The sequence below is a fragment of the Pavona decussata genome, unplaced genomic scaffold (assembly GCF_977016875.1).
Source record: "Pavona decussata unplaced genomic scaffold, jaPavDecu1.1 SCAFFOLD_38, whole genome shotgun sequence".
Lineage (NCBI taxonomy): Eukaryota > Metazoa > Cnidaria > Anthozoa > Scleractinia > Agariciidae > Pavona > Pavona decussata.
Window position 1 is genome coordinate 1,781,552 of NW_028145460.1, and position 12,157 is coordinate 1,793,708.

The following is a 12,157-nucleotide window of genomic DNA, read 5'->3' on the forward strand; positions in this document are numbered from 1 at the left end:
TAGGAATTTATGGTGGGGGTGTGCCACCCTCTTCTTGCAAACCATGACCCTACTCCAGAGGAAAAGGCAATTAATTTTCCATTTCTTGTTTTTGTTATCCAACTCCTTTTAATGCTGTTTGATTAACGCGTAAAACGAGTACGAATGCGACACGATATTCGTACAGATAGTTATTTGAATTGTAAAAATAAGGATTTGGTGGTTGTTCGTACAGTAAAAAAAGGATTTCTAATGCGCGCGGGCTCATCTTGTTTAAGTTAATTAATAAATATTTTTTAGATGTTTTGGTATTAAGTATCGCTGTATATTTTACCCATTGTTTCTATTTTGACTCGCCCAAAATATGCGCAACTCGTAAAAAATCAGAACGATAACAGAGCAAAACTACACACCAAAACATCTACTAAGATATTCAGGCCTGGTCTAATATAAACATTATACTCATTTTCAGACCGGGTCCGTAAAATCCATGCCGATTGTCAGACTGTCAGACAAAAATTATTGAATTTCATACCCAGACCTGAATGCCTCAAAAACTATACCCGGCTTGGGACGGTACATATCTATATGTCTTACATAAAGGATTATCTCCCCCCCCTCCCCCCGAGGGTTCAATGCCACATGACGTGGCTCATTTGACTGATAGGTATTTCACGGAGATTGGAAAGAAATGATAGTTTTTTCAGAGTAGTAACAGACTCGCATGATCCATATTTTCTGTCTATAATGTTGAAAGGAAAAAATCACGGAAATCGAAGAGCAAGTGAGAACAGCAGAGAATAAAATCAACCAGTTGAAAGAGGAGACACAGTCCTTACAAGATAAGAAGAAAGAAATAGTGGCTGAACTTGAGCGAAGAAAAAAGATACTCAAAGATAAACAGGTACACAGCACCACCTCCTTGTCTTTATTTTCAGTTAGAAATTACCCCTAAAAAAGAATAAGAGAGGCAGTGCGGACGAGTGTTTACTGATGCAATCGAGAGGTCTAACGTTGGACCTTCCGTTCTTGCCAAAAAATTGGATTTGTAGCACGGTTGTCCTGATTTCAAATTCCCATATAGCGCTGTTTGTGTATTGTAGATTGGAGTTCAGATGGCTAATTTTTATTGGCTTATTTAATGAAACTGAGGCAGAGACGATCACTCAAGGATAGGTCTGTTCTCCACATCTTGCATGCTCAATCATGACCACTTTGTAGCCGGGAAATTTAAACGAAATGTTTGAGAAAGTTGGTTTCTGGTTTGCTTTGAGAAAAAAATAAGGCTGGTACTGAAAAGAGAAGCTTTAAACGGCGATTATCGGAAGGAAATTTTATGTTGGTTGGCCCTTAGCTTCACCCTCAGTCATTTTGTTTTACAAGTGGTGAAAATCGAGTGCTGTTGAACAATAGACCTTCACCTTTCAAGAGCTCAATTTTCACTGGACCCTGATAACCTGCAGCTGTATTGCTTTTTAGGGCTGAGAACATTGTTCTGTTGTTCGTTCTTTTGTCCTCTCGATCAACCATTTATGACGTGGCAAAGGATGTAGGTCGTCCCTTGTTAAATAACTTTTTATCGGTTTGGTTTGCCTTTTTCATGGTAATAGAGTGTGTGCACGACGGCCATATTGGAGGACCGAAACAATACAATGATTTTCCTTTGGGAAATATACTCTATTTTTATACAAATATCTTCTATTGTTTTAGTCCTCCAACGCACACAATCTATTGTTTTAATTGCATGACGGTGATAATAAGGCGTGATAAATAATAATGTCTAGATTCTCAAGGAGATTTGATTCATAAATCGATACAGCGTTCACTGCAAGCTTCTCGAAAGTCTAAGTCGCTCGCATGGTCAGTGTGCGCATGCTCAGTTGTGCTATTGTTAAATCATTTTTCATCTTTCAGGTCGCTGTGAGAAGATTGCAGCGTGATATAGAGGAAGCCGAAAGCAACCAAAGTGATTTACAAGAAAAGATCGAGGAGATAAAGAGCTCTGCGTATGTAGTTCCATTTCGTAAAAAAGTTGGTTTTAATAGCTAACTTCATGCATACCTCTGTTAGTTTTATCCAGACCCCAGGTCACATTACACATATCTGCCATTGCATCTCAACATGCACGAAATAGGCTGCAACCACTACAACGTACTCTGAAAGGTTCTTGGTGTATTTTAGCAACCAAATGGCGTTACAGGGCAATAGCCAATAGCCCCCCCCCCCCCCCCCCCCCAGAATAATTTTGAAATGCTATTTTTTGCACTAGTTCATGTATAGCTCTTCAAAAAATCAGTTTCATTTAAGTATAGCCATTTTATTGCTTACAAGTCAACATTATTGATGCTTGCTCCTTTGGCCGTACCACCTATCACACTTCCTTCCTGCTCGCTTGGTTGCTATGGCCCAGGTATCTGGCGAAGGAGCATTCAAAGGCAGTTAAAGTAGGTGGAAGGCCTGCACGACTTCAGCTCCATGTTGGCCACTTTTTTTCACCGACTTTCTTTCAAAATAGAGAGACTAAGCAAAAGCCACAGAACTCGTAATAAAGAAATGGCCTTAGCGCTCATAATTTGAAACAAGCAAAGGTTAAACACAGGCCTCTATGCAGGCAGTATCAAACGCTCCAATTCATAGTAAACCCTTTATAAATGCAGACGAAACAAAATTGGTCAAAAGGTGGAGAGAAAAAGTGGCCAACATAAAAAAAGAGTAGTGCAGGCATTCCACATTTTTAACCAAAACTTATGGCTGTTGCTTCAGATTCATGACGATGGAAATAATGACTTTAACAGCCGGCTTTCGGGTTTCGAACTTGTTTAAGTTCCCGCATCTCAGCTTTATTTGAAGATGTTTTGCTGACACACAATGTCATGTAACTTTGAACAAATTGCACTCTGGAACAATTTGAGTTTTCTCTAAATTCGCTCACCTTATGTGGCTTGCGTTTTCGGGCGCAATCGCAAATGCTATTCAGGAACTATTTTTGACTGAACAGTATTGTTTTTAATAATCGGGATAACACTTAGACGAGGCAAGTACCTCGTTTGCCATTTCAAGTTTTCACTCATATTGCACTCGTCTTTCCTATAACAAACGTTTACATGTCTTAATCTTTTTTGAGCCAGATCTGTTTTAAATAAAAGTTAACTGAGTATATTGTGTCATTCAGGGAGATGAGAAACCTGGAGGAGGAACGGCGTGAAAACAATCTATTATTGGAACGAAAACGGAAGGAGCTAGAGAAGCTTCAGATTGATTTGCAAGAGCGTGTTAAACGAACATCCGAGTTGCAGTGCGAACAGAAAACCATCAAAGAACAGGTCGCGCAAGTGAGGTATAACAATGTTAGGCGTTTTATGAATACATACGATGTCATATACGTTAAGATTACAGCTTTAGCGTGACTGAGATGTTAGATTGTTGGGAAAAATATATTTTTGGTTCCAGTGTACGTGACGAGAAGAAGGGAGAAGGGGAGAGAAAACACTTTATACTCAGGCTAATCAGATATCGATTATTTTTGTTGTTCTTTGATGGTTCAGTCAAGAAGAAGAAGCCGTTGTAAGGGAAATCAGAGAAAAAGAAAGGCGTATACAGCAAGCCAAGCGCCAAGCAGCTAACAGGCTGTTAAAGTTTGGAGACTGGATGCCTAACGTAGTCAATGGAATAAAGGCTGCTGTGCGCGATGGGAGGTTTACTAAGCCGCCTAGAGGCCCCATTGGTAAGAGAAAGGGGTGGGGGACAATGGCATTTCGTTTCAGTTTTTCATAGGAATGGAGGGATTGGGGAAGAGGCTTAAAGTGCCCATAACGGAATTTTTTTGTATTTTCTTATCTGAATCTAAACATCACCCGAAGAACTTCCGCGAAAAAGAATTTCGATTTGCATAAAACGCGAATTTTTTATGAATTTTACAAATCTTTAAAATCCTATTTTATTGCGGTCAATCCGCCCCGCTGATAAGAATGCCGACGGGCTCACAATAGGGCCCCGTGACGTAGATTCAGGAACTCTCGTGTTTATGCACTCACTTGACCTTCAGTAAAGTCCGTACGCGGCAGAAAGAAAATCGTCAGATTCACCGGTAGGAAGGAAAAAATTAGCTCCAAATAATTATATTCCATGGCAGAAAACTTATTTGACACGGAAAGTGAGCAAACCGCTGAAGAAAGCAGCTAGGACGAATTTGAAAGCGTCGAAGTCGAGTCGAGACGATAGATGGCGTCCACAAAACAAGTAATACGTGTGAAGATGATGATACACTCGAACCGTACGCGGACGAGCCGATAGCAAAGGAAGAATATTGCAAGCAACAAGAGGAGTAGCGACGACTCGAGGAAGATTTAACGAAACTCTTGGAGAATAGAGTGCGTGTTAGTGGATGGTAAAGTTCTCACCTTGCATTTTGCATACGCGCTCTTCATTATCATCTGTCAAAACTATGGCCAAGTACTCACATACATTCGAACGAATTATTTTCCATGTAGGTGTACTTGTGGTAACTGTAGCCGTGATCTGCTAGCAAATATCTGCGAGTGCTACTGCTGCAAGGAACTCGAAGGCAATTGGGAAGCGCTGACTAGCGACATTGTTCTCGCGGAACTACAGAAAGGACACGTGTTGAACTGTGATAATAATAATATTTGTATACAAGCTTGTTGCATCCATTGATACTAAGATAGTATATTGAGAGACCTTGGTCTTTCCTATAAAGTTTACGAAATCCATTGTATCTTTTAGGCGCATACGTCTTGCGAAATGTTCGAAGTCTAACAAGAGTTGGCGTCTAATGTAATTCGCGTCTGTCACCGGTGTCGGGACAAATTTGAGCCCTTTAGAAATAACGCTAACAGGCTGTCGCTTAAGTTGTTGGTTTGAAAAATTCTTTATGAATTTCTCGTGTTTTTCTCTTTGTGTTTCAATCCGTTTTTTAGCCAATTTTTTTTCTGCGCTCTTTGCGCTTGTTATTTGTTTGTGCCCTTTTTTAATTTTGAACCCCCGTTGTGGTGGTTAGGTTTTCAGAGATAACACTGTTATACTTTCAACTTTTTTATTGTTTGCAGAATTCTGCAGCACATGTGTGTACAATATTTGTTTGAGCTCGTTGAATTCTTGCTGCAGTTTATCTACCTTATTTACATCGTGGTTTACAATGTTTTCTGTGTTCGCCGAGTGCGACTGTTCTCGCATCGATCTATTTACATCAGTGCTAGCATTTGTGCTAGTATTTTTTGAGAGCTTGGTCTCAACAAAACTTCGCGGATCTCACGATCTATGAGAATATGTACCAAAATAATTACGCCATATTTTATAAAACTTGCGACTGAGTTAACAGTGAGGTCAAACTATAAACCTCAGAAGGTTACAACGCTTAGAATGTCACAAGCGGGTGTGAATATTTATCGAAAGCTTACCATTCGCTTTTCCCTGCTCCTCTTCGAAGGTGGCTCTTGGTCTTCGTCTTCCTTTCGCTTAGCATGTTTTGAAGGATAAACACAAACGCCGATGTCATCCTACTTCAGTTCACGTTTTAAGTTTAAACCTGAATTCATCAGCCTTGTGAAATCCTCGTCATTGAAGTGCATCGAGCACAAGGACGAGGTATTTTCAGGCGTCCACATCTTAGCTTCGTCCGCTCCAACATAAAATCGATCCATTTCTTTCGCCTCCTCAGTCTTTGCGGGCATGTGGTGCCAAAGAAAGGAATCCTGTGCATGCTTATTCCATTTGCTTCGTCTTTGATGTTTCCACATCTCGCTGCAACACATCTTTCCGGCATTTTCGAGAAACGTGCAGAGTACCGCGACTTGTTTTCAGTGAGATTCAGAGAAGGGCTGAAGTCACGTGTTCCTGAATCTACGTCACAGCTCTTGCTAAACCGAGAGGAGACTAATGCGAATGGTGGGCCAAAATGGCGGCAAATTTGAACGTCTTAAAAATTCGTTAAAAATTCGTATTGAATGCAAATCGAAAATTTTTTTCACTGAAGTTCTTAGAGTGATGTTTAGATTCAGATGAGAAAATAAAAAAATTCCGTTATGGGCACTTAAATAAAATCCCAGTGGGTGAATGTGATTGTGGTGCTACGGTGCATGGGAAGTGGGTGGAGGCGTGGTGGTGTCGTGCTTAGCACGTCGGACTTTCGGTGGGACGATTGGAAGATCGGAGGCTCGACTGGTCGGTGGTTCGTGGCTAGCTTGTTCTCTACATTAATGTGTTGTTTCTTCAAACAAGTAACTTCCCTTAGATGTATAAATGGGTATCAGCCATGGACTAGGATTCCACCTCTGGAGAGTAGCAATACTCTTAGCTGCTTCATGCTACAGAAACTGGGTTAAGCTCCAGCCATGTGGGCCACTTAGGCTTTTAAACCTATGGGAAGTGAATTGTGCTCAAGAAAGTATAAGAGCTTTGAAATTACCACAGTGCATGGGAATTGGGATGTGCTCCCTTTTAATTGCATAAAGCAGTAGTGTAGCAGCCCTCGTAAGCTTGTAATTGTTTTGTAGCAGCTTCTATTGTTTTTAGGGCTGGGGTTATTGTGTTTGTTCTATAGTTTTCGAGAGGGGTTGCAAGCCAATCACGTGAGACCTTATGAGAGCTGCTAAATCGCTCTTTTAAGGTCGAATTGAGGATTCTAACTGGTACAGTATGGTAGGATGCTCCAAACACTAACCGACATGACGCCAGGTTGAAGAGATCTTTTTTACTTCGTAGCCATATTAATAAAACTCAAAAGGGATTTTCTTTTTACATTTGACGTTTGATAGGTTTGTATGTACGTGTGAAGGATCAAAGATGGTGCAAAGCGATTGAAGTGTGTCTGAGAAACCTTGCCTATGGATTCTGTGTGGCTAATTATCAAGACTTGAAATTTCTCAAGACCATCATTGCACGGACTTGTACAAACTTCTTTCCTGTTGTGCTGGTGTGTTGTTTTCAGGTAAATTTTAAAATTATCACATCACATTCATCACTTTGGTATCAATGATTGGTCGTCAAACATTTGAAGTTTTTTAAAATCTCTTTATTCGAACGTTCACAACAAAACTTGTTAGTTGCTTGTTATCAAAGCTTAAATAAAATTCCGTGCTTTACTGACCCTAGATAAGTCGTTGTTGCTAAACAAGTGTGTAAACAAAACTCGTTTTTGCTCAAGAAGCGATGGCCGCGAAACTTTTGGTGATAATTTAGAGCACAATTGTTACCCACTTACGTAATTTTTCTCATTGACTTTACAGGAAACGGTTTATGATGTGTCACGAAATGTAAGTCACTTAATTGATTTCTTCGCTTGGTGTAATCGTGTAAAGTAATTTCTGCGGTTTAAAGTTAAAATGATGCAAATAAATGGCAAGCCTGAAATAGGTCGAAGCACTTTTGTTCATATTCAAACTAGTTCCTTAGCTCAAAATTCGAAAGAGTATTTTACCTTGAACTAGGCAAGAAGGGCTAATTTGGATGTAAACAAGAATAAGGTTATACGAGTCCTCCAAATTCCTTCAAAATTGCGCGGACCATTTTCAAAACGTGCCATTTTGAAAAATGCGAGTCACAAACACTTCAAAATATCGCGTAAATAATAGGAGCCATTTTGGAATAAGGTCTACTGGTGAACCCGACCTTTTATGAGTTGATGCTTTGTGGTGGTGATGAAATGACTACGCTGGCCAGCTGGTTGTGGTATATGGAAAGCGCCATAATTCACACTTGCTTTTGGTTTTGTTATAATGCGATCTGTAATTGGTTCAGAAGAAACTCGTGCCACCTTGTCAACCAAACAGAAGTCTCTTCCCCAGGCATTTTCCTCTGCTTGGCGCTAGTTTCATCCATCTTCTATTAGTATAAATCCACCAGTTTTCTACCACAAATGCTGTTATCTTATTGGCTACGCTACTCACTATCTATTCTCTTGTTGATAGTTTGTAGAGTGAGTAGCGTAACAGTGTGCGGTTGGTATATTGTTATTCGATAAAAACGTGAGCCTTTCTTGTTGTTAAGTTTTGAACAACCAGAGATTTATACTAAAACAATAGGCCATTTCCGAGTTGCTGTAAACCTCACTATGAAAGCGAGGCTAAGTGCAAAACTTTTCATATGAAAACAGTTTTGTTTGCATATGAATGAGAACTAATTTTCATTACAAAAACTTTGCACTTAGCCTCGCTTTCATAATGAGATTCAAAGTAACTCGGAAATGGTCTATTAGATGATTCGCTCTTGATTTCTATGTGTGATAGTTGACACGTGATAGAAATTTCGAACTCGTAATCTAATTGTTAAGTAGTTGTCTTTAGCTCTCTAGTTTTTTGCATGGTTTTTGACTTGGTTATTCAGGTTTTACGACGCTCAATTGGAAACCAATCCAAGTCATGCTGTTTTCGTTATTCCTCTTTGCTTTAGAAACCAAACTGCCAGTTTCCAACCGTCTGGGACATGATAGAGATTCATGATCCAGTGATTTCGAACTGTCTGGTAGACCAGGTAATGTTCCGTCTTTGTGTCCTCGAATTCTCGTGCGTTCTTATTAGAGACCTTTAGATTCTAGTACAAGTACTACTGCGAATGCAAGATTTGACTTCAAATTTTTAGCGAAGTACTAAGAACAGATATATCCCAGGAAGCTTCATTTTACTCTTTACAAGCGACGAACTTGACGAAGTTGTTTTGAACGATGATAGCTAAAGCCCCGTCTACACGAGCAATTATTATATGGCAATTTTTATTTGCCCGTGAAGATGATGAAAAATGACCAATTTTTATATGACAACTGCATTTGCTGAAAAGCTGGCGTGTTAGTTTTTATGTGGCAAATAAAAATTGCCACGTAAAAAAAATTTCCGTGTAGACGAGATGCCACATAAAATGTGACAATTTTTTCAACGTCTGGCCCGTCTTCTGGCTTTCGTCATCTTGCCTTTTGCCTTTCCATGGTCATCTCCGCTGTGCGAAATTATTACTGACGCAAATTAACAACAAATATTTGTCGAGCCATCTACACGGGCAAATAAAAATTGCCACATACAGTTGCCACATAAAAATTGCTCGTGTAGACGGGGCTTAAGCCCTTTCGTGATTCGAAAAAGACGAGATCACCTTCGTTTCGAGGATATGTTTTGGCCACTACGCCCTTCTCACAAAAAACTCGTAGTAAAATGACGACGGCTATCTCGTTTTCCCGCCAAGATGACACTGGTTCACATGCGTGCACACTCTTTGTCTATGGGAAAAACTCGTAGTCGTACTCGCCCTTGTACTAGAATCTAAAAGTCTCTATTAAATGCGAACCAAGGTCAATGATGAGAGTAGATAAGACTTAATACGCTTCGAGTTGGTATGTTGCTGAACAAAAACATTATTTTTACATTTTCTTTACAACTAAATTTGCATTTCTCAGGCGATTAAGTAATGTTTAAAACACGAGCAGCAGTGTTTTATCGGGGATTTAAAACCGCGAGGCGCAGCCGAGTGGTTTTAGACCCGATAAAACACGTGCTGCGAGTTTTTTGAACGGCTTCAAAAACATTTTTGGAAAAGCGTGTGTCAAGAGAGTTCATAACAATGATGCTTTTGTGAACGATGGAAATTAGCATACAAAAAAACATTAAACACCGCATACTAATGGAGTGTTTTCACATGACATCACGGCGGCCATGTTGGTGTCCCAAAACAAAGAAATGGCGGCAATGTTAGTGTCCCAAACTAAACCTCTGGGAATTGAACTCTATTTTTATGCAAATACTTTCTTTTGTTTCAGTAAGCCAATATGGCCGGTAGTCACGTGAATGAAAACGCTCTATAAGGAGAAAGTTTTATCGGGTTTTAAAACCACTGCACGTGATGTTTTATCGACCATTTGATAGGTCAATGGGCTTATGAATTGTTAACGTATTTTTGAAGGCCATCAGAACAGATATCTACCGAAGTAAACTGTTGAGTGCCCCTGCTTAAACATCACTAAACTATTACCCTCTTTCTTTGGGTATAAATATACTGTTAACGTCTCTATGCGGGTCCCTTATTCAAAGGTTGTCTCTTTTACCATCCATTGCTTTGTGAAAAGTTCCTTATAATTTGCTGTGTCAAGACAAGAACAGCTTACACATGTTGTGTGTTTTCTAGCTCCACATAGAGACGACACTGCTCATTGAATCGAGGTCATTAGCGGCTAACGTTATATTTTCCAGGAATGCACCAGCGAAACAGGTGAACTCCACACCCTACAAAATCGTCAATTAATCATTAATTAGTTTGCTGGTAAAAAGAATTTCAACGAGAACTTTTAACTTTACAAGCAGTAACTGTGGGAAGAAAGGGACTTTTGGATTTGTTGTTCTTCATTAGTTGCTTTTATTTTGTAAAAATAACATCACTAGCACAGAACAGCGCAGCTGTCATTTTGTGCTGGGCAAACCTGATGTATGTATTTTATATATTCCACTTCTATCACGACGAGTATATTAAGAATTAAAAAATGACCAGTTCCCAGTTGGCTTGAAAGCTCAGTTAGTAGAACACTGCACCAGCATCGCAGAGGTCATGGGTTGGAATCCCGTACAAGCATGAATTTTATTCAGGCTTTCTTTTCGCAACTATTTAAGTCGCGTCTCAAACCTTCTCTCTGACTATTTTCACGCGTTTCCCAAATCTTGCTGTTATTACAGTTCGGTGTAAATCCAAACTGTATTTGGAATAACAATCTAACAGTCGGTAATGTATATTAGTCTTATGTAATATATTACTCGCATTTTATCATAGAGCGGTTTTCAATTGAGTGTAAAAAGTAATTTCGCTTTTGCTTTGGTTTTGCATTACTACGCTCTGTGATTGGTTAACAAAACTCGCGCCACTTGCTCAACCAATGGGAATCCAAACCAAAACCAATCGTGTTTTCGCCGCACGCGTTTTCCCGCGCTTGGCGCCGGTTACATGAATTTGGTTCGAATTCTGATTGGCTTGTTGTGTTGTTTACACCTGTCGCGATTGGCCAGAGTAATTCCTTTGGTTTTGGTTTTACGGCACTCAATTGGAAACCGCTCTATACGATTTTGTAATGTTATACATAAGTGCTGTATTTGTGCAACGCTTAGGGGAGGGGAGGGGAGGTCCAAAAATTTGCAATGACAGCACCACTAAGCTTATGGCGACTGGATTTAGAAATCCAGAGTACAAATGTACATGGCCAACGCTATTTTTGTATCTGTCCAAGAACATATTGGCCATGATTATAGGAACTCGTTATGATGTCACTCTTGTAGGCGTTTGCTTCCAGTGGTGATCTTCTTATTGGTGGGAAGACTGCAAGATCTATTGCTCCTCCGAAGGAATGGCGCAACTATTTGTCATCTAATACAAATGATGATATAAGGTAAGTCTGTGTATGTAAGTAAGTTGAGGATCGGAATTAAAGACGTTAGAGCGGTTTTCAATTGAGTGTTGTAAAACCAAAACCAAAGTAATTTCTCTGGCCAATCGCAACAGATGTAAACAGCACAACGAGCCAATCAGAATTCGAAGCAAATACATGTAACCTGCGTCAAGCGCGGGAAAACGCGTGCGACCAAGCACGATTGGTTTTAGTTTGGATTCCCATTGGTTGAGAAAATGGCGCGAACTTTACCAACCAATCATAGAGTCTTGTAAAGCAAAACCAAAGTAAACGCGAAATTACTTTCGATACTCAATTGAAAACCTCTCTAAAAGCTTTGAGCTATGTTTGTGTTTATGTATGTGTGAGCGTTCACATTTCATTTAGGGGTTAACTCTAAATACAAGAATAAAATCTCTCCTGTAGTGCTATTGAAGATTTCCTTTGATGTTTATTACATCTTCATTAAAGTTTGGTTTTTCCCTCTGCATGCATCAATTGATACCCGCTAACGAAGAGGTCGTTCATGGCGAGTACTATTTTGAACAGAGGGTTATTAAAACGTAACTGCATTTTTATTTTTAGGACATTAAGTGAAGAAAAACGTCAGAAATCTGAGGAGTTAAGTCGGAAGAAGGAACAGAAAAGGGAGTTAGAAACCTGTTTAAGGCAAAAAAATGTGAGTAATTGAAAATTTTTGTTCGCACATAACGTAAATTAGAGCGGGTTTCAATTGGGTGTCGTAGAACCAAAACTAACGTAATTACTCTGGCCAATCACAACAGACGTAAACAAACCTATGAACCA

At 39.6% G+C, this 12,157-nt stretch overlaps 1 pseudogene across 1 annotated transcript in view; it reads left to right on the top strand.

Annotated features, from left to right (window-relative positions):
- The window catches only part of LOC146483541 (structural maintenance of chromosomes protein 6-like), a 38,492-nt pseudogene that overhangs the window by 10,374 nt on the left and 15,961 nt on the right, over window positions 1–12,157 (top strand). The window contains exons 10-19 of the transcript XR_014863795.1: window positions 737–883; window positions 1,894–1,985; window positions 3,152–3,316; window positions 3,525–3,703; window positions 6,753–6,925; window positions 7,224–7,250; window positions 8,386–8,466; window positions 10,105–10,188; window positions 11,241–11,350; window positions 11,936–12,029. The product of XR_014863795.1 is annotated as a structural maintenance of chromosomes protein 6-like (transcript). The remainder of the gene's footprint in view (window positions 1–736; window positions 884–1,893; window positions 1,986–3,151; window positions 3,317–3,524; window positions 3,704–6,752; window positions 6,926–7,223; window positions 7,251–8,385; window positions 8,467–10,104; window positions 10,189–11,240; window positions 11,351–11,935; window positions 12,030–12,157) is intronic.